A 25,505-nucleotide genomic window follows, 5' to 3' on the forward strand; every position below is an offset into this window, starting at 1 on the left:
GTCACCCTTAAGTCTTGGCTCTGAGTCTCAGACAGGGTGGGCATACTCTTTACTGCTGCTTGTGGCCTCTCTCCCTCTTAATGAATTAGATGAGCAAAGACAGGTGGGTTTGCCTCTCCCTGGCTCTGTTTGTGTATCTTTTTGTTTGTTTCCCCAACTGGAGTGTGCTGTGGTGCAATGGGATCTTTGCCATCCCTCTTTGCCAGGTTGCCTAACTCTGCTACTGATTCAAGGGCAGCCTGCAATTCTTCGTCAGGGGTTGGACGTGAAAGCCTGCACTGCCCAGCAGCAGTTTCCTGCCCCATCCACCAGTGCCACTCATGACTGTGCATTCTTGGGCAGGAATACACCCCACCCCATTCTCTGCCAGCCTGTCATCCTGAATACTGGCAGTCACTGCCTCAGACAGATCGAAGCCCATGGAGGTGCCATGAGTGGAGGAAGTCACAACTATGACCAACTCCGAGGACTGCTCTGAGCAGGAGGGGGTGCCTGCCTAGTCTTCTGTTCAGTAAATCCTGGATATTTTGGCCTGCAGGGACATACTAGCATTTTTTCCTACCACCTTTGCCACCTTCCACATTGTACTGGTTCAGAGAGTCCAGTGTGTAATTCCAAAAATGTATCTTTTCTATATATCACCATTGATGATACAGGTATTAAGATTTTTCTGATTTTAGCCCATGATAGTCTGCCTTGTCTAGTAATATTGCTGATTTTTCTCTTGTATATGTTCATGGCCATACATCTTTTCATGGGACTTCAGTAGAGGATAAATCAGGCACCAATAAATTGACACCAAGCTAACCTCAAATTCTCAATTCAATTAATATCTGGTTGAATTACTTTCTCTAATATTTCATTTAACAATTTTTTATTCTGCCTTCAGATGTCAGGTTATGATATGATTTTTTGTTAATGCTATTTAAATGTCAAGTGATAGAAATCGATACCAGCTTAAGCAAAAGGGGAATTTATTGGAAAAATATTACAATGTCTCACAGAACCCAGGGAGGAGGTCAATAACCAAGGCTTGGGGAAGGGAGCCAAGAAAGCTCTGTGGTCTTCAGCAGCACGGACTCAAGGCCTTCTCTCTAGAGTGTGTCCATTGATGCGGCATGTGGCCAACAGTGTTCACTTTGCTCATTAAGTTTCTAGATTCTCTGCCCAAATTTACACATTCTTGACACAAAATCTGACTGGCCTAGTTTGAGTCAAATATCTACTGACTATGGCATGGGAATAGGGTCATTTAACACAGACATGACTGTTGGCAGCAGCCACTGTGTACTGGGACAGTTTTCAGAGAAGGGAAAATTGGAGTGGGGCAGCCACCTTAAGTGGTGTCTCCTCCAGTTTTCTATGTGTGCTATCTTGGTTACATTTTTTGTATCAGAAATATCTTTCAAATATGAAAGATTTATTCTCTCAGTATTTTCCTTGGCTGCCTCCCACATACAGCCATCCAGGCTATCTGTGCTCTTTGCCTAAGGAAAGGCATGTGATCACCAAAAAGAGAAAAATTGGATTATTTCAGAATTAGAGTTCTTGTGAGATGGTAAGGAAATTATTAACAGCAAGCCTTCTCTACCAAGATTATAAAAATGATTCTCCCTGAGTTGGGGAAAGGTATAGTGTTAGAAGGGAAACTGTAAGAATGAAAATATCAATAGATCTCAGAAAGAGTGACCCAGCACACTGTTCTCCAGACCATGCCCTGGGGGAGACAGAAACCCAGTCTGATTCGGGGAGCTGAGACATTCAGGATTTCCTGGAGAGACAGGGAGACACCAGAAGAACAGAATGATTCCCAAGCACATAGGAGCAACATGGAGTGGCAGAGAGAGCCACCAAACCCAAAGAGACCAAGAAGATGAGGAAGATGGACAGCCCCACATGCAACCTAACTGCCTGAATCACCAGTCAGGTGGAGTGATGGGCATGCCAACAGATGCCTGGGATGCAGCAGAGGATGCACAAATGAATGAATGAATGTCACTGAGGATCAAATGGTCACCGTGCCACTGTAGCACTTGGTAAACTCCCTAGAATTTAGTCACAATTCTGGTGAAACTGGGATTAAAATTCTGCCATATTGAATTGAAAAACAACAACAAAGAAAATTTACATTTCTGGCATGGTTGAGGTTGTGAACTGAGATTTATATCTGTCACGTCTACTTGTTAAAACTGAATAGCATGCTATTGTAACTTGTACTGTGCGACTGTTTATATGGAATTGGATTCATTTAAATCTTGAAAGTTTGAGGGCCTCCACCATCAATACTAGCTGTATATACATACAAATGTAGCTTTTGTGGAAATGGACAAAATTTTGACAATATTGACAGTTTTTTTTTAAAAGGAATAAAATTATTTACCCTTTCCTCTTGTTGAGTCAGTACCTTAAAAGACCATTTTCCTTTATTAAAAACTGATATATATCCATTGTAAAAAATTTAGAAAATTCAAGTCAAGCAAAGGGGAGACATGTTAAATTATCCATAATTTCACTACTCAGAGAAAAAATATTATTAAGAAGTTGGCATCTTTTATGTATAATTCTTAATGTATAATACTTAACATTTTGATGATCTATGTTTTTCATTTCATTTAGATATTTAAATTCACTCTTTTATAATTATGTGCAGTATTATATTTTGTATTCTATAATGTTATTATTCTTTTTATAATTTTAACACTTGCTCTTTGTAAAAAGTTTGGGAAATATGCAAAAATATAAATAATATGATAAAATCACTTATAAAAACCATCACTCAGAAAACTGTTAACATTTTGGTGTTTTTTTCCTTTCAAGTCTTTGTATGTACACACACACACACACACACTTTTGATTATATAGTATATTGTTTTATAATTTATAAATTTAAAAGTTCTCTTCATATATATACTTTCATTTTTTCCTGATTAAATTTGCCTCAAATGTTTCTACTTCAGTTATCTTCTAAAATAGCTTTTTCTTAATTGTTACATATATATATTTTTAAATTATTTCTAGTTTAGGTTTATTACTCCTGTTTATTATTCCTGTTACCTTAAGAAATTTTTGTTGTCATTCTTTTCTTGATTGGGTACTTTATTTATTATCTCCCCTTTATTTGGAATAATAAAAACATCTATGGCTATGGCAAAGTTGAGGCTAAAAGTAAGTGATTTTTCTTGCTATTTTCTAAATATGTATTCTCGTGTCTTTATTTTTTCTCCTTAACTTAATAGTTATTTGAGGGATTGGTTTAAAAAAAATAGATATACAAATTTATTTTTTTTAATTTTTTAAATTTTTTTATTGTGGTAACATTAGTTTTTAAATTTCAGGTGTACATGATTATATTTCGATTTCTGTATAGATTATATTGTATTCACCACCCAAAAACTAACTGCAATCCATCACCACACACATGTGCCTAGTCACCCTTTTTGCCCTTCTTCCTCCCCGCTTCCCTTCTGGTAACCACCAATCCAATCTCTGTCTCTATGTGATTGTTTGCTGTTGTTTTTACCTTCTATTTATGAGTGAGATTGTACGGTATTTGATTTTCTCCCTCTGACTTATTTCACTTAGCATAATACCCTCAAGGTCCATCCATGTTGTCAGAAATGGCCAGATTTCATCATTTTTTATGGCAGAGTAGTATTCTATTGTATATATATATATACCACATCTTCTTTATCCATTTATCCCTTAATGGGCACCTAGGTTGCTTCCAAGTCTTGGTGGTTGTAGATAATGCTGCAATGAATATAGGGGTGCATGTATCTTTATGCATTTGTATTTTCACATTCTTTGCATAAATACCCAACAGTAGAAAAGCTGGATGGTATGGTAATTCTATTCTGAATTTTCTGAGGAATCTCCGTACTGGTTTTCGTAGTGGCTGCACCAGTTTGCACTCCCACCAGCAGTGTATGAGGGTTCCTTTTTCTCCACATCCTCTCCAAAACTTTTTACTTCCTGTCTTGTTAATGATTTACTTTTAAAGCAGCATTGTATATGACTGCCACACTTTAGAGAAAATTTGAAAAGCACAATAAAGTAAAAATGTGCTGTATTCCATGATACCAAGATAACAATTATCAATATTTAGTTGTATACCCTTTTGATTTTTATTCTAAGCATGTGCAAAATACATTAAGATAATATTGAATATATTGCTTTGTGAAATGCCTTCTTCCAATTCCTAATATAGCATGATATTTTATCACCATATAGTTTTATAATGACCTTGTAGAATCACACTGTATTAATACAAGATAATTTACATAACTGATACTATTTTATTGACTGTTTGGAGTATTTACTCCCGTTTTTCCTGTAGGAGATACCGTGTCCATAAAATCATTATGGATATCTCTATTTCTCCAGGGAAAATTCTAGAAGTCAAATTATTGGATCAGTTTTTAATAGCATTTGAACGCTTTTGATTCATGTTAGCAATCAGTCCTGCAGTAAAGTCACACAAAATTATGCTCTCATCAGCAGTAGATGAGAATGCCTGTTTCCCCTACTCTTGTCCACAATGAAGATTATTAAAAAGTTGTCCATTCTATATTTCATTTTATCATATTTCTTTGACTACCAGTATTTTTTGTATTTTTATTCCTGTTCATATTTCTTTTTTGTGTGTGTATGAGGAAGATTGGCCCTGAGCTAACATCTGTTGTCAATCTTCCTCCTTTTGCTTGAGGATGATTGTTGCTGAGCTAACATCTGTGCCAAGCCACAGTGTGGCTTGATGAGCAATACTAGGTCCACGCCCAGGATCCAAACTGGCAAACTCCAGGCCACTAAAGCAGAGTATACCAATTTAACCACTACACCACCGGGCTGGCCCCTCATATTTCTTTTTTTAATGAATAACTTCACATTTTTATGCATTAAAAATTGTATGTTCCATTTCTTCTTGTTTATTTATTATGGCTTTTATGATCCCTTTGTGGACCATATGCTTTCTCTAGTTTGTCATTTTGTCTTTTAAATTTGCTTTTGCTTGCTTTTTCTATTTTAAGTGTTTAATTATTAATTTCCAATTTTGTTGCATTTTGGGCATACAATATTACACAAGTGACAATTGTTATACACGAGTGTGATTGCCTCCTTGTTTTAATCTTATCTTTTTGTGGTTATCTCTCAGTTGCCTTGAGAAATGCATTCTCTGCTTCATTCACTAGTCATATTCTTCCCTATTTCTTGTTAATTCCATAAAAGCTCTCACATTTAATTCATTTTCTGACTCTCTTGCTCTCTTACTTGTTCTCAAGTAAACGGTTTGATAACAGTTTGACATTTCTTAATATAATATTCAAAGTCTCTTATAGATAAGATATTATAGTTACCTAGAATGTCATGGTCTTTAGAGTTGAGGACATTTTAATCTTAGTTTTGTGTGGATCTCTTATCTGGTGTTGGATATTCATATAATATTCATATATATTCATATATGTATTTTCATATATATTCATATATATTTTTTCATATATATATATACACACACCAGAAAAAGTATGCCAGGCTATAAACTATGAATGTCCCAGTAAGTAAAATAAAATTGGTGTTTATGGAATAAATACACCAAGAGTACCTGAGATCTCAGTTTCCTGGTAGATGAGTGATAAAGGGATTCTTGGTGCAATACTTTTGTTAAAAAGTAAATAGTTGGCAATCAATAAATCAAAGGGAAAAATATGTTTTTAAATAACTTCAAATTGTTGCAATACCATTCCATTCTCTCTTCTGAGTCATCTACTTCTTTCTTTCTCTCTCTCTCATTCTCTCTCTACTAGATCATCCAAGTCTACAGGCTGGTATCTCTGATCCTAAAATGCACAAACAAACAAAACACAAGCAAATAAAAAAGAAATTAACCTCCATTGATTCTGCATCAGCTTTGCTCCATTTCTGTGCCATCCTTCAAAGCAAATGCCTTGCTGGTGTCATTGAGAACTGACATTTCCACTTCTTCCTCTGGTATATCCTCTGCAAGTATCCCCAGTCAAGCTTCTGTCCCCATTTCCCCACTGCAGCAGCTCTTGTTGAGGTCACCAATCACCCCATTTTGTTACGTACAGTGGTCACTTTGGTATTCTTGTTCACTTGCTCATTCAGCAGCAGTAGACACAAGTGACCACTGCTTCCTTCTCCAAACATGCTCTTCTCTTGGTTTCAGTGATACCCCTCTCTCCTAGTTTTCCTCTTCCCCATCTTGCTGCTCCTCCTCAGACTCCTTTTTTGGATCTTTTTCTCCTTGACCTGAAAATACTGTAGGACTCTCGACTTAATATTGGGCTCATTCTTCTCTATCTACGTAATCTCCCTTCAGGATTTAATATTGTCCTGTGGATTAAAGTTCCATCTAAAGGCTTTTTTATGTCTTCCTTCTTTTACTTAGCAAAATGTTTTTGAAATTCACCCATGGGGTTGCACGTATTAATATTTTTTTCATTTTTATTGCTAGTTAGTATTACATTCTCTGACTGTACCCAATTTGTTTATTTATTCCCCTGTTGGTGGTCATTTGGGTTGTGTTCAGCTGGCGCTATTATAAGTAAAGTACTATGAACATGTAGGTTAAGTCTTTGTGTGAACACTTTTCATTTTGGGGTATGGATAGCAAACACTTTGGAGAGAAATTGCTGGGCCTTTTGGCAAGTGTAAGTTTAACTTTATAAGAAACTGACAAACTGCTTTCCAAAGCGCTTGTGCCATTTTACACTTCCACCAGCCAGTGTGAGTTTCCACTTGCCCCACATCCTTACTATCAGTTGTTATTGTCAGATGTTTTCTAAATTTTCCCATTCTAGTGGGCAAATAGTGTTTTAATTTGCATTTGTTTGATGAATACTGATATTGAACATCTTTTCACATACTTATTAACTAAACTTTTATCCATTTTTATTAGATTACTTGTTTTCTTATTACTGAGTTGTAAGAGTTCTTTGTATATTCTAGACTCACATCCTTGTCAGATATATGTGCTGAGAATATTCTTCCCAGTTCATATCTGGCTGTGCCCCTCTACCTAAAGTAACTGTTTGAAAATGACCAACTGTAAAGGACCCTGTTTCTTTCTGGATTCAAGTAACCATGCTCTCCCTTCATCTCTACAGGCCTACATGTGCCAAGAGCTGGACTACCTCCAGCTCTGAGATTCTCCACTAACACTTAGAGTTCTCTCTCACACACACTTTTGTAAACATTTCCTTAGAAATAAATCTCCCTTGAGTCATATATCTTTGTTAGGGTCATTTCTTCTTTCTGTTTTCCCTTTCACTCTCTCTCTCTGTCTTTCTTTCTCTCTCTGTTTTTCTGTCTGATTATCTTCTCCCACTAGAATGTAAACTTCATGAAAGAAGTGACCTGTATGTCTTAGTTGCCATTGTATCTTTAAAAACTACCTTGCTAAATAAATATTTGTTGAATGAATAAATACTTGAATAAAGAGCAAAATTTTGCCTAGGCAGAAAGCTGGTTTGATTCTAGACTAATAAATGGTTTTAACAAAGCTAAAGAAAAGTATGAAAGGAGATTTTCTTGATCTTAAATTCAAGAACAGGCTCTCAGGACACCTTTTCCAGCAGGGTATTGTTAACATGAGACTCTGGGTAGCTTGGCAGCCCTCCTTTAGGAGAATATCAGCACGCCAGAATCACCTAGAAAGCTTTTATAATGACAGATTCCCAGAATCCAACCAAGACAGGATCCCTGTGAATTTCTGTTTTATAAACTCTCCAGGTAGGGGCCGGCTCCATGGCCGAGTGGTTAGGTCCGCGCCCTCTGCTGCAGCAGCCCAGGGTTCGGATCCTGGGCGCGAACATGGCACCGCTGGTCAGGCCGCGTTGCGGTGGCATCCCACATCCCACAACTAGAAGGACGTGCAACTAAGATATACAACTGTGTACGGGGGGAGGTTGGGGAGATAAAGCAGAAAAAAAAAAGAAAAGATTGACAACAGTTGTTAGCCCAGGTGCCAATCTTTAAAAAAAAAAAACTCTCCAGGTGATTTAACACGGCTGTTCGCCACAAGCCAGCATTTTCAAGTTGCTTCCCTAGGGTCTCTTTCTCCCAACCGTCTCCCTGCTGTGTCCCCCACTCACGTCCTGCCACCATATACTACACACTTTGCAGCAGGTCCAAAACGAAGGGCAGGATGAGCATGATGGGGCACAGTTTTAAAATAAAAGAAAAACCACATTGTATGTTTATTAGAAAAAGATATCCATAGTGTTTGGATAAGGGTTCTTTCAGTCTTGGTCCTTGAAAAACAAATAACAGTCTATCATTATATTCAAAGATAGAATTCAATCTTAAATTTTGGCAAGAATTTCAAAACTTAGTAACAGTTGTAATCTAAACAATGAATTCACAGTGTTCCTGAAGCAAAATGATTTTTTCTTTTTTATCATCATCCTGCTTAAAAAATATTATAAAGCATTCTGTTATGGTACAAAATGCTCCTTTAAAGTAAAAGATAAAATCCTCATAAAAATGAGCCTGTTTTGAAGGAACAAGTTCCAGTCTCACCATAAAGCACGAGTCAACATAGCTTTTCCTTAAAGAAAAACTGAGAGCCAAGAGGTAGCATGGTTAATGAGCTTCTCAATTCATTTCTACATGACCATAGAAGGCCTCTCTGATTTGTTCTTTCTTTTCCCACCCTTATTTATAATCTATCTACCTGGATTGCTCCAGGAACCTTCTTATACCTTTAAGTGATTTCAGTCTGTATTACATCCCAAACTTTCCCTACTGTAAACAGAATCTTCCCAAAGCACAGCTCTGCTCACGTCCCTTTCAAAGTTTGATGCTCTCAACCTAATTTACCCATGTCATCAGCCTCACCATCTTCCAAATGCACGATTCAAATTCGAACCTCCATACCTTTGTTTTCAAGTATTCCTTTTTGTTCAATAATAGCCCCAAAATTTCTATAAAGGAGGGACTCTGGGACAGATTGGAAGGGCCTAGGGCTGCTATCAGGGGACTCTTTTTGAAGCTACAATTGCAAAAGTAGCACATTGGTTTTATTTGGATTGTTGCTTCATTTGTCGGGGCCTGGTGTGTGTGGGGGGGTAACTTACAGATATGATGATTATGGAATATGGAGTAGGGGTGCTAAGTTCCCTTACACACTGTCCCATGGTGTGGCTACTGAATTTTTATCTCCCCAAATGTACTCTGTCTCATTATCTGTCTAATATCTACTCATCGTACAAAGCCTATCTCAAGTCCCAACTCCTTACAAATTAGTCTTGAAAATCTTTAGTAACTCCCTAATGCTCTTTGTTTTAGCCTCACATTGTTAATTATGTTTGGAAATATAGCTGGTCTCTCAGCTAGACAAGAAGTAGATTGAGAATGAGGAATACATCTTACACCAAAGTATCTATCTAGTATATAACATGGTTCTGTTAAGGTAGCAGACATTTGATTTACATTTTCTGTCCAGCCACTTAAATAACTAAAATTTTAAGAGAAAGAAAAAAATTGTGTGTGTGTAAGAAAGTAATGACCAATCCAAGAGTTTCTGGAAGCTTAGAACTTTTATCGGAAGACTTGGTTTCGATTCCACCACTGTGACATTTGCTGAGTCAGTCAGCCACATTTATTCTCAGTTCCCTGAAGCCTAAGAGGGAATGAGGAGATTGCATTGTTTCACAGTCAAGAGTAAGGATCAACTAAGAAAATGAACATGAAGATACTTCATAGACCATGAAACATTACACAAATGATAATCCACAAAACAGCCAGGACCATCTTTTAAAATATAGTAATCATGTTGTATCATTCTTTAGCTTAAAACTCTTCAATCATGATACTTTACCTAGAATAATAGGCTCTCTCTAGCCCCATCTGTTTCTACAGTCATCCCCCCCACCCTGACACACACACACACACACACACTCCAGTCACTCCAGCCCACTCTGGCCTCCCTTCCGTTCTTGTAACATTTCAAGTCTCTTCTGTGGCTGAGTCTTTCTTATCATTCAGCTCTTAGTACAAATGCCACCTCTGCAGAGATCTTTGTGGAACATCCTATTTAAATTACCTTCTCCCATCCCTTGCTAAGTTATTCTTCATCCCACTTCTTGTTCATTTACCTCCTGATACTCACCAAGTTTGAAATCATCTTGTTCATTTCTTTGTTTACTTTTTCATGATGTCTCCCCGCTCCAAGGGGTTGAAGACTTGTTCTCTGCTCTGTCCTCAGTACCAGACAGGATTTGGTACAGAGTAGACACTCAACAAATAACCATTGTGAAAGTTGAAGAAATGAATGAATGACTTAAATAATGATCAAAAACTAGAAATAACAGAGCCAAGAGGATAATCAGAAGAAAGTTCAGGAGGTATTAGCCATTATAGACATGAAGCTGACAGATAAAAGCCAGTAAGCAAACCAAAAATAAAGTAAAAATTTGGGTAAAATAGGAGAAAATATAAAATAAAAAGATTAATAAAGAAATGACATTCTTCTGGTAAGTCAGAAAGTTATTAATTTTAGGAAGTAGTATGTTAGGTAGAAAAGTAACTTTCAGTATGTCATATTAGAGAATATTGTATTCCCTACATGTTTGAACTTCTTGTATTTATGAGCAAAACATTTCCAATCTAGTTGAAACCTACTGAATATGGGAAAGACCAGAATTTATTTTAGATGCTAAACTTGTGGGAAGGAGCAGAGTGACCCTTTGAGCACACAAATCCAGTGGGACATATTCAGGGCAGCTTCTAAAGACACTCATAATCTCTTGTTGTAAATTTTCTCCCTTAAAGGCCAAATTTCTTTCCAAATTACAGTTTTGTGAGAGAAAGTCCCATTGCTCATGAAATGGCATGCCTTGAAGTTCTTAGAAAAGTCTTTCTTATTTTGTCAGAAGAAAGAAATCAACTTTGGAAATAACTTAGATGTTGTGTCTAGTGCCAACATTTAGCCATTGGAGGAACAGCTAAGTAGCAATCTGAAACACTTTGAATATTGCATCCACTGAATCTCTGTCTCTCCTTTCATTTTACATTATGTATTTCTTGTCTTCTTACTGTTTTCTCTCGCATAATCGCTCATGCATGGAATAGAACTAGCCCAAGGTGAAATTATCAAATAACGAGATAATCAAAGTTCCTTTTTCACCCATTCCCAGGCTTGCTGTATTCAACCTCTCCTAAAGAGAGGCAAGCCTTTGCTTTCCACTCCCTGGTCCCCAACCTGCATTCCCCCATACCCCTGGAATTGTGTTTTCTCTTCCAACTTACTCAGCACAGCCCACATTCAAAGCAAGATTTTGACTTTTATTTCTACTTCTGTGTGAATTTAAACCTGTAGTGTCTAGGTTCGAGGTTTAACTCAAAGTAGGTCTCAACTCTGGTTGTTCATTGGAATCATATAAGGGTCATATTTAAAGTATAGCTACATCTGAGCCTCTAACCCCTAAATATTCTGATTTATTTTGTCTGGGATGAGGCCAACATCAGTATTTTTTAAAACATTCTAGGTGATTTTTATGGACAGGATAGAGAGTCGTTGACCTACAGCCTTATCTTTAACCCTGTAAAGACAGAATTTTGTCTCTTATCAAGTTAATTTCTAGCAAAACTAAGAAGGAGGTATTATATCAGTCAGAGTTCTATTAAAGGAAGTAGAGCCACTATGAATATTTTGGAGAAGAGATTTGTCATAGATTATTAGACTTTACACAGTGTAGGAGAAGCCCGGGAAGCAAAGTTCAGAAATGGAAGCTGTTGGGTCAGAAAAAAGTAACTAAACCCCTCCTGAAGCCATGGTGGGAGCGGTCAAGTTGGAAGTTGCTGGGAAATCTGGGAAGCTGGGCCCTCCCCGCTGTGGAGTTGGGCTGCCAAGGAGAGCTACTGGAGAAGTCTGCAGCTGGTGGTGGGTCTGGCCATTGCTGCTCAGCAGGGCCCACCTGGGGAGAAGAGAGGGTGCAAGCTGAGCTGGGGAGAGGGTGGCCAAGCTGGAGCCACTGCCCTCTGCCTGTGTCTTTCAGGAAGCTAACCATGTTCATTTCTGCTTTCCAGATCTTACACAGATTTCTCTTTTGACCAATTCTAACCTGGAACAAAACAGAGAAGGGGATGCTGCAAAGTCAGTTTCAGTTGAGCCAAGTTGATACCTATAGGTGTCAGGAGGAAGACACAGCAGGTTTTAGGACTTAAACTAACATCAGCCTCTAGATAGCTATCTATATTCTGCTCACTTCATCAACAAATAAGGCTAGCCTTTCTCAAAAACCTCCTCTAGCCACCTCATACCCGTTAGGATGGCAATTATTTAAAATAAAAAAAAAACAGAAAAGAAAAGAACAACATTTGGCAAGAACATAGAGAAATTGGAACCTTTGTGCACTGTTGGTGAGAATGTAAAATGGATTAGCTGCTGTAGAAAACAGTATGGCAGTTCTTCAAAAAATTAAACAGAATTATCATATGACCCAGCAATTTCACTTCTGGGTATATACCCAAAAGGAGTGCAAGCAGGTACTCAAACAGATATTTGTACAACCCATGTTGCTCATGACAGCATTATTCACAATAGCCAAAAGGTGCAAGCAACATAAGTGTCCATCGATGGATTAATGGATTAATGAAATGTTGTATATACAAACAATGGAATACTGTTCAGCCTTAAAAAGGAAGGAAATTCTGACACATGCTACAACAAAGATGAACATTGAAGACATTATGCTAAATGAAATAAACCAGTCAGAAAAGGACAGATACTGGATGATTCCACTTATATGAGGTATCTAGAGTAGTCATATAAATAGAGACAGAAAGTGGAATGGTGGGTGCCAGAAGACAGGAGAGGGAAGAAACGGGGAGTTGTTTTTTTATGGGTGCAAAGTTTGTTTTGCAAGATGAAAAGAGTTCTGGAGATGGATGATGGTGATAGCTACACAGCAATGTGAATGTACTTAATGCCACTCAACTGTACACTTAAAAATGGCTAAGATGGTAAATTTTATATTACATATATTTACCACAATAAAAAAAAAAGAAAAAGAAAAAATTGTGGAAGAGAGGACCTAGGTGTTGTTTAAAAGGCTGAAGTGACTGGTGCCCTAGTAACTCTCTCTGCTCTTCCCATTGACGGCAGTAAAAGTCACAGGTAACTCAGAAAACTAGCATGGGAAGAATGAGCTCTCAAGAAGTGCAGGAGGAGTGGGCAGACACAAAAGGATAGCCTCCAGATTACTAATTTGGAGAAAAGATTGTCTCAATGGCCTCAACTCAACTGATTCATGGAGAAGGCAGAATGGATAAAGAGAAGAAAAAAGGGAAACCATTTGACCAGGAAACAGTCCAAGAGGAAAAAGAAGTAAACTATTTGCAGGAGCTATTTGATTAAGTACATATCCTAAAGAAAAAAAAAATTCCTCTCTACATCCATCGAAATACATCAGACAACTTTCAAAGACTGAAAAGAAGATATAAAGTAGAAAAGATGTTAGGAGTTATTGTATTTTTACAAAACAGTATTTAAAAGATTATAGCAAATGTAATCACTTATAGCAATTAAATGCCATGAAAAAAAGATTATACCATTATTGTTTTAAAAATAGATCTGCGAGTGTGTATATAATATATATATACACATTTATATATCTGCAAGGAAATACAACAAAGTATTATCAGAATAAGGAGTTGAGTTTACATATATTATCTTCCTCTTTATATACACTTTGTATTGAGTTTTTAGCAATGATAATGTGTCACTTTTATCATCGGAAAAGCTTTAATGCTATCTCAAACGAAATAGAAAAAGCTCCCCACTTCTACCGCAGTCTTTCCTAGGAAAGCTGTGGAAGAAGATGACCATTACGCCTGTCCCCTTGGAAGGGTAAGGATCCCCCTCCCTGGACTTGGAGATTAGGATAACACCTGGAAACATCCAGGGAGCCTCCTGTCCCTTTGCTGCTGCGCTTGGCGAGGACAGCCAGGTCTAGGCGCGGGTCACAAATAGGGACAGTGGGGCGCGTTGACCAGCCACAGTGGAGGAGTGAGTCAACCGCCGACCAGGGTGAGGATGCGCTCAAGCCAGGCAGTGTCCCTGACCCAGACAGCTGGCGGGAGGAGGGAGGACAGCGTTGGTACTGCGCGACTGCGGGCGGGGGCGGGGTAGAGCTGGGCCGCGGCCGGGAAGGGACCCCGTGCGCGGGGGAGTGTGCGCGGCCCGCGGAGCGCGCGGCGGGGCCTGGGTGTTTCCAGCGGGGAACCCGCGCGCAGCCAGGGCGGGCGCGGTGACTGCGGGGGGCTGCTCTTCTTTGCTTTCTCAACTCGGATGAGCAGATGAGCGAGGGGCGCTTTGTCAGCCACTGACAGCATCATCGGTAATGGTTGTTTCAGGAAGCGCCTGGCGCAGCGATGTTTGCTGACCCTCAAAACCTCTTTTGCTGGATGGGAGGGCTCTTGATTTCTCCCACGCAGGGTTCGAGCTCGCGTACATTTCTGGACACTCAGGCCTAAACGAGGGAGAATTGGGCAGATGCTTCTAAGCAATCGGTTCAAAATACGTCCAGGAAAACCCTCCCAATAGCGCCATTTGTTGTGGCTCAAGCAGAGGGCTGTCCCGGATCCTGTCCACCGGTGGTTCTCAACCTGGGCTGCACACAGAACACCGGGGGCTGCGGAACTTGGAGATGTCCCGCCTCCGACCATCTAGTTCTGGGCTGTGGGACTTCAGGGCACTGGTATGTCAGGCTCCCAGGATTCTAACGTGCAACCAAAGCTGAGAACCTTGGTTTGGCTTGTGCCCTTCAGCCTCGCCAATTTGTCCCTTATGAACTTCACCCACCTCCAAAGTTTGGATTAAATGCAAAACTTCCACTGTGCTCTCTGCTCCTGTGCTCCCTGGCTCACCTGTGTGCACGGCACAGGGGCCTTTCTTTCAGTCCTCATGCTCACTGTGCTACCTTCAGCCAATAAGGCTTTGCATCCACCTCTCTGCATCTCCTCTCATGTCTGCTCCGAGTTATCACCTCCTCCCGGTTCACATCCCGTTTCGTTTCTCACTTCCCGGAGAAAGGTCCTCCTGACCTCTCTAAGACAGATCTCTCCATTATAAAGTCTCATAATGCCATGCAGCAATTATGCATAATGTTTATCACAGATGGAAACTATGGAAGTTTCCATTGTATTTGTTAGATTTCTTTGGTTTCCGTCTATACTAGACTATAAGCTCCAAGGGCCCAGGACTGTGTCTCCTTGCTTGCCTCTTATTCCCAATATCTAACACCTTGTCTGGCACAAAGCGGGCCCTGAAAAAGGTGTTGAGTGAAACTTTCACAAAGCACTAAGCCAGACTCCTTGCCTAAAAGTATTTTTTTTTAAAAAGTCAGAGTTTCTAGTTCACTAGAACCCAACCTCTGTGAGGGTGAGGATTTTCACCCTTTTGTTCACTGATGAAACCCAAGTGCCTGTGTCAGTAGCTCACACAAAGTTGATGTGCTCAGGCACATGCTTTTTAATTGGGAGTAGCTGACTTCCTAAAACTGCCTGGGAATGGTGCTTTGGCATAGGAAACTGTATTAGAGAAAACCCAGAATGCCTTTACGGCAATCCATCCGAGGAACATCTCAATAAGGGACTTTACCGTAGTAATGAGCAATGGAAATTTTGAACGTATTTCTCAAGAAACAGCCCCTGGCAAGGGAAACCTAATTTAGGAATCTTGCACAACTTTTCTCAGCACATGATGGATTTTGAGTTTCTGATGTCATGTGTGCCAGCAGGTTCAGAATGATGAGGCCTGTCTTGCTTTAGTTGTTTTCTTTGCCTTTTTATAATGCTAAAGATTACAGCCAGCCATATATTTTGGGATATTTCAATTAAACAAATCTCTACATTTCAAAGCAAAAGCAAAATACACTTATTTTGTACTAGTAGAAGGTGAACTTATCCATCCTTGTTGCCTGAAGTCTGTGCTTCTTAGCAGAGCAGACCCACACTACCCTCCCCTTGGTGTAGTAGGTGTTTTAGATCCTGAGGGAGTAGAACAGGCATCCAGGCCAAGTCGAAGCTGAAGTTTTTAACAACAAATTAAATGGTGGGTGTCGAGTAAAGCGTCATGAGTTATAAGAAGGATCATAGTGAGGATTCTCCTGAACTTCCTCAGTCTTCATTGTGTTCCTGATGTTGCACTGATGTTGCTACAGAGCTAGGGATTTGGAATAAGGCTAACTAAACCCACCCTCAAGTGAATTCAGGTTCCCAAATCCATCGTAAATCAACACTGACATCCCAGTGGGCCACTGACCTATTCTGCAGTATAAGCTAAGACATCAAGAGCCAGTGCAAAATATCCCTGAACATTCAAACATGTTCTTCCCGTCAAAATAACCACTATAATGCCATGCATCACTAGAAAGTTTTTTGGGAAAAAAATGTAAGCTAAATTAGCCCACAATTATACAAAAATCATTGCACTTCTGCCCTAGATAAAACAAGATAATGCATGTAAAACACTTGTCAATGCAAAGAACTATATACATCTTAGTTATTATTACACTCAGGAGAGCTCTAGTCTTGAGTCATAAGAACTGCATTTCATTCTTTCATTCAACAAAGTAAGTGCCTACCACGTGCCAAGCAGCATTGGGCCTGGGGATAGAACAGTGAGCAGAAGAGACAAAGTTACTAACCTTACAGAACTAATGAGGGGAGCAGGAAAATAAGCAAGAAGAATAAGAAAGATAAACTGCACATTAGATAATAAGTTCACGGAGAAAGATACAGCAAGAAAGAGGGGTAGACATGGGGGGGAGTGAAATTTTAGACAAAGTGGCAAGAAGGCCTTCCAGAGAGGGTGACACTTGAGTGAAGTCGAGGGGCCAATGTAGCTGCAGACAGGGCTAACAGAGGCCAAATTATATAAGGATGTGGCTTTAGAGGATATTTTAAGGACTTCAGCTTTTACTCTGACTGAGATGGGAAGTCACTGGAGTATTCTGAACAGAGGAATAGGACAGATTTTAACTCCATCACTTTGTCTGCTTCTCTGAGCCCTTTCCTGACCTCAGCTGTCTTGTCTTTAAGAGAGAGTATAGGCTGATGTGGTTGTGTGCCTGTCATGTGCCTGACCTGTTATGAACATCATGCTACTTAATCTTGGTGATGGATTTTATGATCTCAATTTTATTCTAGAGGCTAACAGGGATAAATAATGAGCCCAGAGTCATGTAGCTGGTAGTAATTAACTGGCCTAGGATTGAACCCACCTATTATATTCCAAAGGCCAGGTCCACTCTAATAACCAAACTACTTTTCCCAAAATAAATGAATCTTTCAGAAGAACCGATAGTCCAATCTTGGGGACACAGGTACACAAAATCTAGTCACTGAAAGCCTTAGTAAAAATAGTAGATTACATTTGTACAGTGCACACAGTTTACAAAGGACATTCACATCCATTACATCATTTGATAAGCACGACAGTAACAAAAGCAGTAGGGTCTTGACTTAGACAAGTGGCTTGTTAAGGTGTAGAAGGCAGAATTTCGTATTACCAGTACTCTTTATTCTTCAATCTTCACAGTTCTTAGTGCTAAAGAACTAAGTGACAAGTAAAGGACTCAGTGACAGACAACAGGAGACAGAACATTACTGCAAAACCCTGCTCCAATATTAACTATAAATTTAAGAATTAGAAATACAAGTCCTACAGCTAGGCTGATGAGCCTCCTCAGGGGATCCCTGAGGAGAAAACTCTGGCAGATCTGACCTGGGTCCCAAGGGTATCCTTCACTCATTCCCGTACTTTGATTGATTCACTGACGTCTCTATCAAATTTGGTCTCCTCTTCACCTCTTCATCCTTTCTTCAGAGCTCTCCTTCCACTGATCCACCCTCAGCCTGCGTCCCCAGCTTGACCCAGCACCCGTGAATAACTCCACCCTGGGGATCACCTCTCCTCCATAAGCTGCATCTGCACTTGGCCTGGGACATCTTGGCCAGAGCCTGCTGGGCATTCCCCTTTCCCGCTCCACCTGCCTCTGCTCTGCTGCCCTTTGCTTCCCTCTGGTGGGCACAGTGGTCCATCCCTGGCAGCTGGGCTCAGTTAGGGCCCCAGGAAGACCTGCTCAATCAGATTCTTTAAAGCCTACGGTGGATCAGAATCACCAGCGGCGTTTGTTAAAATTCAGACTGCCATGGTGCCAGCCCAGTGGCATAGTGGGTAAGTTCACGTGCTCCACTCTGGCAGCCCAGGGTTCACTGGTTAGGATCCTGGGCACAGACCTACATAACGCTCATCAAGCCACACTGTGGCAGCATCCCAAATAGAAGAACTAGGAGGACTTACAACTAGGATATGCAACTATTAACTGGGGCTTTGGGGAGGAAGAAAAAAAAAGGAGGAAGATTGTCAATAGATATTAGTTCAGGAACAATCTTCCTCACCCCCAAAAAAACATGCCTTAAACAAATGCAGACTGCCGGGCCCCTCCCCTAGAGTTTTTGATTTAGTCAAGCTGGGGTGCAGTCTGAAAATCTGCATTTCTAACAAGTTCTCAGGTGATGCCGATGCTGCTGGGTGGGGATGGCAATGTGAAAACCATTGCTCTAGACCCACTAGTTAACAGAAAGGGGCTGCGGCATGTGAATATTTAATAACTACTAGGGCAGAGACAAAACCCTCTGCTCCCTGAAAAATTGATTAAGAAGCCTAGGGTTCTCTAAAGATAAAGCTAGAGGCATTCATTTATTTAACAAATATATATTGTATACACAATGCTAGGTGCAGCCCAGTGGGGAACAAGAATCATTACTAGCTCTTTAGGACCTTACAGTCAGAGAGCAGTCCAGGTCACTAAGTAGGCAATTACAATCAGCTGGATTGTCCTCCTATCAGCAAAACTATGGGGCCACAGAGAATAGGACCTGCCTCATCTGAACCTGGGGAGTCAGGGATGGTTTTCTGCAGGAAGTAATTTCTAAGTGAAGATCTGAAGCAAGGAATTTTCCAAATGCTGTCATGAGGTTGGGATTGTGGTAACTAGAAGTTTTGATAGTTGTTATTAATATATATATTTTTTCAGACAGTATGCAAGTTAATACATATAGAGTAGATGAGTAAAGAAAGAATTTTGTCTTATAAAAACACTTTTAAAGGAAGTATTTGTTTTACAAAAAAAGACAAAATAGCTAAATTTAAGCAGAATTAGAACTCCAAGCCCCAGTGCAGGATTCCTGAGGGGTTAGGCCCCTCCAGGATTAAATTGTGCTTACTTTGGAGAAGCCTTCCCAGCAGTAGTATGCTTCCAATTCCACCACAAAAACACTTCGGCAATTTAAAGATTATAATCCTTGTCATAGTGAACATTTTTGGACTACTGACCATGTGCCAGGTGGTTTCAACATATTGATTCATTTATCCTGCACACCAGCCTATAGCAGTAGATTCCTTTATGTTACCCCATTTTACAGATGTTAAAACTGAGATACAAAGGGACGTGACTTGCCCAAGGTCACAGACAAAGGACATAGAGAAACCAGGGTTCAAACCCTTGAAATCTGGTCTTCACAGCCCATCCACACAATAATTGTGACATACTCAAAAACCAAAATATGTTTTCCTGTTAAAAAGTTAATATAAACAAATGTATAAAATGTGAAAAAAAAGAATGACAAAAATATATTTTTTAAATTCAGCCATATCCCCACCACACAGAGAGTTACTATTTACCTCTTGGTATATTATACGGAACCTAATTGATATATATAAAATGTTATAATGCACGTTTTATATAATTATGCCTAGAAATACAATCCACCTATGATTATACAAATTCATGTTCATTGAAAAAAATTGAAATAAAGAAAAATAAGAAGAAAATAAAAATCCTTCAGTACTTCTAGATTATGAACTCATACTCCAAGAGATTATGAGAATTAAATTTATGAACATTTGAATAGACACAAGATAAGGGGAGAGGAACATGTCTCCACACTGACATTCTCTGCTTTCTTGATCTGCTTCTCCACGTCGACATTTTCATTTTGTGCTTTCACGTCATCATTGAAGATGTGCCTTCAGATATTTTACTAAGTACTTTAATGGATTTAGTGTGGCGGAGACACCTTGAAAAGCTGCTCCATCTTTCATCAGCCAATAATATTCCAGTTTTCATCTTAACTCAGGACAAAAAGATACCAAAAGTTTGTGATATGAGAGGAGGGATTTAACATAAAATTGTTTGACATGTGGATTGTTCTCTGGAGGATCACAAGGGAAAGAGAGATTTTTTTTTTTTTTAAAGATTTTATTTTTTCCTTTTTCTCCCCAAAGCCCCCCGGTACATAGTTGTGTATTCTTCGTTGTGGGTTCTTCTAGTTGTGGCATGTGGGACGCCGCCTCACCGTGGTTTGATGAGCAGTGCCATGTCCGCGCCCAGGACCCGAACCAACGAAACACTGGGCCGCCTGCAGCGGAGCGCGCGAACCCAACCACTCGGCCACAGGGCCAGCCCCAGGAAAGAGAGATTTTAAGTGAGTTTTTTACAGTTTCCCCAATGCTTTGTTAAACGTCTTGCTTTGACTCTCACACTTGGAGATTTTCTCTAATTTCTTAAAAGATTAAGTTAGAAAAACATTTTTGCATTGGTATTCATTTATGTTTAAGGTTATGTGCTCTGATAACAGTGTCTCCCAAGGAATATCCCTTGGACGTTAGTCCTTCACGATGTTCCACGAAAGGACTCTCTGGTTTTGGAGAAATACTACGTCTTCTCTGGATATTTGCAATATCTAAGAACTTCTACAGAGGAAAAGTAGTTAGAGTCATCAGTATAATAATTTATGATCATTTTGAATATCTGAATTAGTTTTCACTCCATTTAAAGATTTTTTTTTTATATCTGTCACATGCATGCTATGTATTTTGAGGATTTTAAATTATATCCATTGTAAATCAGTCATTAATACTGAAATTTGTACTTCACACCCACTGGAGGGCTGCAGGACCAAGTCTAATGAGTCCTTGGCCTTGGTTTGCCATGGCCTTAGCAGAAACACTTTAGTCTCTCTTTTCTCCATTTCGTAGATATTCTGGGAACTTGAGGAAAACCAGGATGTTTGCCAAAATTTAAAGAAAGGCAGCGGGGTCTCAGAAACTACAGGTTTCCCTGCACCCAGGTGGAGGAAATGGTTAAGCTTGGAAGTACGACTTTCTTTTTCAAAGGATAACTACCTCAGCAGAAGAAAATACTGTTTGCACTTGCCTGTATTAGATAGCTAGCCTTTCACAATCAGAAGAGCTTGGCTGCAACAAATGAACAAGGGACCAAGGCTGACTGCAAGGCTCAGACAGACACAAAAGTCTGGTTGTTGCAACCGAGTTGACTTAGATTTTACTACATTTTAAAACTCAAATCCATTTAGTAGGGGGGGCCTAATTATCTTAGAGAAACAGTTATGTGAAGAAACAGGATGCTGTATATGATTGATTTATAAAAGCATCAGATTACTGAAGTTTTAGCTGGTGATAGGAAAAATACTTTCCCTTTACTCCCCATTTCCTTCATGTCAGTATAAAATCATTCCCACACTACAAAATATGCCTTCAAAATCCCACACCCTGCATGAGACCAAATTTTTTGGCTTTTGAAGGGCTTTCTCCAGAGCCTGAAATTGATTCCCAGCAGCAGTTCCGCTGTGGCTTTGTTCAAACAAACTTGGAATCTTTTGGCTCAAGGCACCAATGGTAATTGAAAGAAGATATCCACCCGTGATGTTCTGCATTAGCGGGTCTCCTCAAGATGGATGTGTTTTTGTTCACAATTTTACTATGCTGCAATTTTCTTTGGCCCCATATGAGTGTGCTAGTCATTCATAATCGTCATTTTTGGTTTTGTTTAGCTATTTCACTTTTTTATTTTTCAAGAATAATTTCAATAATATGGCTACATATAATGACATATTATATATAAACATGTCAACATAATGTATATGTTATGTTATATCTAGGTATTTATAGCAGAAACATACACACAGTCATAAATATATACATTGGAAGTTCCAGGAAATTAAAAATTTTCAAACATATGTAAATACATGGTTCTCATTAAGAGTTTTCTCTGTTGTTTTGGGTGAACAATATTTATGCAACCATAAAAAAAACTTTTAGAAAATAACAACTAATGCTAATATGAAGAAAAATCTGTTTTTGCTTTGTAAAGATATATTTTTTCTAGAAATATTACTCTGAGATGACAAGGTTTGAGGGAAGAATATTTTAAAAGAAAAGACAAATGTAGAACTAGGTAGAAAAGAATGACTTAGGAAATTATGTGGCATCTAAAAGTTTTCCTGTATTTTTTTCCTATTAACTAGGGTCCATAAAAAGTTTTGTTTTTTTCCCTATGGAAGAAATACTTTCTGTGACATTCACTATAGTTATGACTGGAATAGTGCTTTTTCTCCAATATGTGTATAAATAGTCTCAGTGATAGGGAAATTTTTCATATATCAATAAATGAATTTTAAGTACCAAAATGTTCTGTTCTTTGCCTTAGACAAAATACTGCTGGATCACTTAGCCATAAGTCTTTTGGCTCATGGCACTAATAGTAATTGAAAGAAGAAGCAATCGAACCCATTACTACATTAATGTTTTGTCGTGCATTAATGAGGTTACTTTCCTTGAAATTTTCAGTGTGGCCTTATAATAACAATAGCACTTATTGTGCATTTACTATGCACCCTACTCTATACCAAACATGGTACAAGGATAAGCTCACTCAACCTCAATGAATTACAGTTATTTTTATTAGTAGCATCTCCCTTTCTAAGGAGAGGAAATCAAGTAATTTGCTGGAGGTCACAACCAGTGAGAATGGTGTAATGATTCAAACTCTGATGGTTTAACTCCTGGAACTCTAAACACCACCTTTAACCCTATAGGTCCTCTCTCCAAGTGAAAATGCTCATTAAATTAATCCAAATGTATATGAGGCTCTCCTTTAAAAACATTCAGAGCAAAGATGAGCAATTAAATTATGTATTTACTTGCCTTTGACATTGAGCAATCGATCGACCTTTCTCTAGACAGGGCTAATAATTGTATTTTGAATTGAGTAGATGTAAAAATTGCTGACAGCTCCAATATAAAGTTCTAGGAAAGTTGCTTTATCAGATTGAAGTGTTTCCTAAATCAGTTGGTAATCACATGCATATAGTCATTTAGTCATTTGCCATCTAACTCTGTTGCCTTAAACCACATATTCATTTTAATCTATGAATAATATAGTGATTACTCATTGACAGCTATTTACCAGTTCCCATTATTTTCAGACCTGCTACTTTTAGGTGATTCTAAGTAGAGCTCTTCTGAAAGCAAAACAATGCAAATAAAAAGGAGACATTTCACTTCTACTTTAGGGTAGGTGACATAATGCAATAATAACTTTAATCATAATTACTCTAGGATACCTGGATTGTCCCTTGATGAAACTTGGTGCCATGGCTTCTACTTTTAATACATATCCAGTATTCAACCACTTCTCAGCACTTCTGGAATCAAACCCCTGGCTCTGAAATAGAATCCTGGTCCAAGCCACCATCATGCCTCACCTGGATTTTGGCAAAAACCTCCCAAACTGTCTCCTAGGTTGCTACTCCCGTCCATGTTATTCTCAACATGGCAGCCAGAGTCATCCTTAGAAAATGTAATTCATTCTCTTTGGAAAATGTAATTCGTATCATTCCTTTTGTCAAAAACTTATTCTTACCTCAGTCAAAGGACTTATTATGGGCTGTAGGGAAGTAGGTTATTTGTTTCACTGTGACATCGCTGACTTTATCTCCTCCATGCTCCTTCTTGCTCACTCCACTCCAACCCCACAGGCTTCTTGTTGCTAAACATGCCAGGGCTACCTTACCACCCCCTGCTCCCACACATGAAAGAACCTTTTTGCCTGCTATGTTTATAATTAGTGCCATCGAGTAGACTATGACTCCTAGTGACCCTGTGTACAACAGAGCAGAGTCCTGCCCAAACTTTTTTGCACCGTTCTCTCATCTTCTAATGCTGTATAAGACAATGTTCCACTGCTATTCATAGGGTTTCCATAGCCAATTTTTTTGGAATTGGGTGGCCCGGTCCTTCTTCCTAGTCTTTCTTAGTCTAGAAGCTCCATTGAAATCTGTCCACCATAGGTGACCCTGCTGGTATTTGAAATACCAGTGGCATAGCTTTCAGCATCAAAGCAACATGCAACTGCCACAGTATGACAACCGACAGATGGGTGGTGTGGTTCGCTGATCAGGAAACAAGCCCAGGCCGTGTTGGTGAGAGTGCTGAATCTTAATCACTAGACCACCAGGGCTGGCCTGCTATGTTATTTCCTTAGAATTTATAACCTCCAACATCCTATATAATTTACCTATTTTATTATTTCTTGTTTGTTGTTTATTATCTATTTCACCTGATTAGAATGCCAGCTCTAAGCAAGCAGAAATTATTGTCTCCTTTTTTTGGACAAATCAAAACAATACCTGGCAAATTGTAGGCACTCAATAAATGTTTATTGACTCTCTCTCTCTCTTTCTGCTCTGTGAGGACACAGCAAGGGCTACCATCTGCAAGCCAGGAAGACAGCGCTCACCAGGATCCAAATCAGCCAGCACCTTGATCTTGGACTTTCTAGCCTCCAGAACGGACCCTGAGATAAATCTGAATACAAATTTTAAAGGCTACAAATTGAAATGAGAATTCTTTTTACTGGTGGATTTACTTGCTGTTCAAGGCTTGGGCACATTTTGTGCACCTGGGGCTCCAAGGTCTATGTGGCCAACTTCAGTGAAATGCAAGGAAGTAGATAAAAGAGAAAAAGACTGCGACAACGAATAGCTGAAAGAGAAGTTTCCCAAGTTCCATCAGGAATTAAAACAACCCCCACAACGGCTCCTGAAAGTTCTAGCCCACGGCCAGTAACCACAGCAACTCTGGGGACCACCGAAAGCTCTAACTGATTCGAAGCATGGATTGGATGAGAGTGCATTTTCATTTTGTGTAGTCTTACCATGCAGTATACGTCAGGTCAAACCACGTGAAATTGACAATATTCAACCAGTTTTGGCCATCATATATTTCAACCTAATATCAAGACTGCTTCCCAAGGCCACCTCATTTCGAACCCTGCCCCTAGTACAAATCAAGAACATTATTCAATAAACATAATTAAAAGTGCAAATCTGATATGAAAAGTCTATTATAATACATGCTAAAGCATGTAAAAAATTGAGTCTACTGTGGCTGCCACCAGCATCCACAATTCTGAGTTAACTAGTCCAGATAAATAAACTGCCTTGGCATTATTTTTCTGAGAAATAGAAGAAGGCCAAGCCCTATTTGGAAATATATCAGTAGACTTAAAGGGATTAAAAATATATAATTTCCCTGGATTTATACTATCTTAGAGGAGTGATTCTTTAAGACAAGGTTTCTCAACCTTGGTACTATTGGCATTTTGGACCAGATA

The 25,505-nt window shown here is 39.1% G+C and overlaps 1 long non-coding RNA gene across 2 annotated transcripts in view; it reads left to right on the plus strand.

Annotated features, from left to right (window-relative positions):
- The window catches only part of LOC139082999 (uncharacterized), a 47,220-nt gene extending 22,003 nt beyond the window's left edge, over positions 1–25,217 (plus strand). The window contains exons 1-3 of one of the 2 annotated variants that reach the window (XR_011539437.1): positions 17,852–18,202; positions 20,360–20,514; positions 24,584–25,217. This is a non-coding gene — a long non-coding RNA (uncharacterized lncRNA). Of the gene's footprint in view, positions 1–17,851; positions 18,203–20,359; positions 20,515–24,583 lie in introns of those variants that run through there. The other variant, XR_011539438.1, reaches the window with a different exon arrangement.
- The last annotated feature ends 288 nt before the right edge of the window (positions 25,218–25,505 follow it).

Source organism: Equus przewalskii, chromosome 4 (assembly GCF_037783145.1).
Source record: "Equus przewalskii isolate Varuska chromosome 4, EquPr2, whole genome shotgun sequence".
Classification (NCBI taxonomy): domain Eukaryota; kingdom Metazoa; phylum Chordata; class Mammalia; order Perissodactyla; family Equidae; genus Equus; species Equus przewalskii.